At 35.6% G+C, this 3841-nt stretch overlaps 1 long non-coding RNA gene across 1 annotated transcript; it reads left to right on the top strand.

Annotated features, from left to right (window-relative positions):
* Positions 1-368: 368 nt before the first annotated feature.
* Positions 369-3602, top strand: LOC143646227 (uncharacterized). Its single transcript, XR_013157400.1, has 3 exons — positions 369-1061; positions 3018-3095; positions 3500-3602. It is a non-coding gene; the product is annotated as an uncharacterized LOC143646227 (long non-coding RNA).
* Positions 3603-3841: the final 239 nt, after the last annotated feature.

Here is a 3841-nt window from a genome sequence, read left to right as displayed (position 1 = left end):
ACACAGAAGACACATTTCAAAGTTATAACACAGTTGTGGATAGATAGGACACATACCATGAGCTAGAGAAACTACAAAGTGAGAGATTAGAATCCCTATATCAGGCATAGCAAAACGCCAGCTGTGCTGGTCTTAAGTGTTTTGCCAACTGTGAATTCAACCATGAATCAAATAGAGATTTTGGGCAATGTTGTATTAATATTTGTTTATCATATATTGCCCAGTATTTTATGAACTGACTTTTTGTAGGTCGTAAGAAATTATAGGCATACCAGTCATCACTTTCGTCTGTTGTTTCTATTTTGGGTGTAATAGATTGTGACATCATATTGTGACAATAGAGAATTGCAGCATATGGGAAACTTGTCCATAAAAGCTTGGGGGAAATAAGAAGAGTTAGAAGTTGTAAGAAGATACCCTAAGACAGTTGAACTGTGGCCACCTGATTCCCACTGCTGCCTGTCTGAAATTTTTAGAAATATCTTAAGAACAGGATAGAGAAATAAATATTTTTCAGAAATAAAGCTGAGACGTTTGATCAAACACTGAAAAATTGGTTTTACTTCTTTCAGATGGAGCCTTGTGATGAAAGAAGCCAAAGAAGCTTTCAACAATTTCTTTTCATTCCAAGAGATTGTTGATGTGTCTAGTGTCGGAATTCATCAGGCAAGGTGCAGCTATGAACGTTCCAAGCTGAGTGCATTTATAACATAAAAAAGGACAATGTCAAGATTATAAATATTGTTTATGTCATGACCGTAACTTTCCATTTTATGTAGAAATTTCAGTCGATGTATGGACTATTTGCCTTTTTTGTGCTGAGAGTCAACTAGGAGGTAAAAGCTGATAAAAGATTTTAAACTGCATGTTGATATCAAGGAATATTTGGACTTAAGGAAATCTGTAAGAACAGCTTGTCAGACCTCTCAGAGCTCATCATGCTGATGGAAGACAGCACTACAGGTTAAACTTGAAATTAAGGAAAAAGAAAACTAGACAAGGAGAGCGTTGCTTCTTTTAAGAAAGTGAAGTATTTAAATTGACACCAATTGTGTGACTGGGTAAATGGACATTTATTTCCTTTTTCTAATCTGCCCTGAGTTTAGTAGTGTTTTAGAGTGTTCAGATTAAACATGCATTGGTACAGGGCAGGCCATGGTGGCTGAGCAGGCAGAGTTCTCATCTGCCCTGTCGGAGACCCGGGTTTGATTCCCGGCGCTGCCCATGTTTTTTTTTTTTTTTTTTAAATGCATTGGTGTAAATGAAGGTCCAATTTCAGAGGAAGTTACAAGAAGTATGAAACATACTTAAAGTTTGAACAGAAATCTGTAGAAGACAAACTCAGGATCCTTCTAGATAATCACAAATCTGGTGTACTAATATGGATAAATTTCCAAAGAAAGGGATTAACCTATTAGTGCACTTTTCTCAACAGGATGACACATTATCCTTGGAGTTTTGCAGATGTGTAGATAAATATTAAAAGTGATGAAATATTCAGACCTGTGGCCTAACTAGGCAAACACAGCAGATTATCTACGTTTATAAACCCACACACCCCACCTTTGGTGATGGATATTAACGTGGTTTCTGAATTAAGATGTGCCCTAAAAAAATTCTTGAATCTTTCTTTAAATGCCAACACTGCATTTTCATGATCAAAATTTATTAGTTAGCAGCACTGGGCCAATAAAAAAAACTTTTACAGTTAAGAAATTGATCAATGTTTGGATTTCTTTGGCATGCTTTGCCCATTTATTGGGGCATATTTAACCAATTTCATTACTAGAAGGCTCACATGACTCACTGTTGGAAAACATGTAGAACAAGAGTCTGATCTAGACAGTAGCCCCTCAACATAGTATTTTTATGAAATGCTTTTCACCATGAGAAAACAGTAGATGAGTTTCTTTCAATTACAATGGAGAATCCAGGATACATATCCATAACAGCATTTACATATATATTCATACACATATCCATATACATGCATACACACACATACACACACACACACACACATGCACATATGGCCACCTAGGTGGCTTTAAGGAATATTAAGCACTTATGGTTTTTTGCTTTTTTCTCTTATGGCCTATTTGGTCCCATCTTACTTTAAGAATTTAAGGCCTGCCTACTTCTCTCTCGATGTCTGTTCTATTCTCCTTATAATCAGGCCAATATCATAAGAGTAAAAATTAAATTGTGTAAATATAAAAATTCAAATATTTTAAGATTCAAAAGGGAGCAAGTCTGATCACTTTAGGGTCAAGGACCACTGATGTCGTGGTGGATGACTACTGCCCTTCCAAAAAACAGCTTAGAACTTTCCATTGAATGTGTAGTTTGACTGCTAGTGGGTGTATGCTGTGGTAGAGGGTGACCAAATTTGGAGAACATTAGGCATGACACAGATGTTTACCATCATTTTGGAGTCTTCGTGATAAATGTTCTTCAGAAGAAAAGAGCAAACAGGAAACCAGTGGCTTTCAGTTACTATCTATAAAGAAAGTTAGTAATTATTCTTGTAAGACAGGAATCCCAAACTGAAGTAAGACCACAGTGCAAATGAAAAAAAAAATCCATCTTAAATCTTTTCACACAAATACACTATGTATGCATACCAAAACATGTGAGAATAATCTTCCTTTTCACAAAATAAAGGTGATTCTTCTCATTTTTTTTCCTTTAAATACATTGCTCTCTCAATTTAATTTTCCCCCAATTTTGATGATGACATGGGTTAGTGATCACCTCTAAGCATAACGCAGATGACACTTGCTGGTGAAAAGGATGGAGAGAACTGGGCGAGCAGGAAATTCTATGTCTTTTGTAAGGGGAGTAGTTGCTACTTAGATCCAGATGATTGTTGCCACTCAGGAATGTGGGCTTAGTATTGCAAAATCTTCTAGTGTTTCAAAAGAAGTTATACATTTTTTTACAATTTTTTACAATTGGAAATCTTCTAATCTTTATATGTGTTTTTTTTTTCTCTCTCTCTCTTCCAAATTCTGTAGTGTCCAAGGAAAACCTATTGGGGGATTGTAGTCAGTCCACAAGTCACACTTTGTGATCATACCTAGAAGAAAATTAAGGTAAAAATTTCCCCTTCTTTTCATATTTTTGAGTAGTTTTCAAAAATGTGCCCTCTTTAAAATATCTGTTATTCAAATTGCCCTTAGAGAAATGTGTTTGGGGCATAGAAAGAGAGTTGAGTGCCAGGGAAGCTCCACTCTATTCCATGGATTGATTTTTTTTAATGCAATTTTATTGAGATATATTATATATTCACAAACCATATAATCATCCAGAGAGTACAATCAGTGGTTCACAGTGTCATCATATAGTTGTCATTCATCACCGCAATCAATTTTGAACATTTTCATTACACTAAAAAAATAATTAAAAAAAAAAAGAATATCCAGAACATCCCATCCCCTTCTACTTATTTAATTTTTGCCTTTATTTTCTTACTCATTTCTACATTCACTGGATAAAGAGAGCATCAGTCTCAAGATATTCACAATCACATGGTCACATCATAAATGCTACAGAGTTTTATGATCATCTTCAAGAATCAAGGCTATTGAATTACAGTTGAAGAGCTTCAGGTATTTCTTTCTAGCTATTCTAATACACTGAAAAAAAGGATACTTAAATAATGTGTAAGAATAACCTTCCCCCTTTTTTCATTTCTCTTCCCCCTTTTGGTTAAGAAGTGTTTTTCAATCCCATGATGCCAGGTCCAGGATAATCCCCAGGAGTCATGAACCATGATGCGAGGGAGATTTATACCCCTGAGAGTCACGTCTCGGCATGGGCACTGAGTTTACCTGCAGAG

This window comes from Tamandua tetradactyla, chromosome 9 (genome assembly GCF_023851605.1).
Source record: "Tamandua tetradactyla isolate mTamTet1 chromosome 9, mTamTet1.pri, whole genome shotgun sequence".
Classification (NCBI taxonomy): Eukaryota; Metazoa; Chordata; class Mammalia; order Pilosa; family Myrmecophagidae; genus Tamandua; species Tamandua tetradactyla.
The sequence above is the reverse complement of the archived record's forward strand: the minus strand, read 5'-3'. Positions and strand labels throughout refer to the sequence as shown.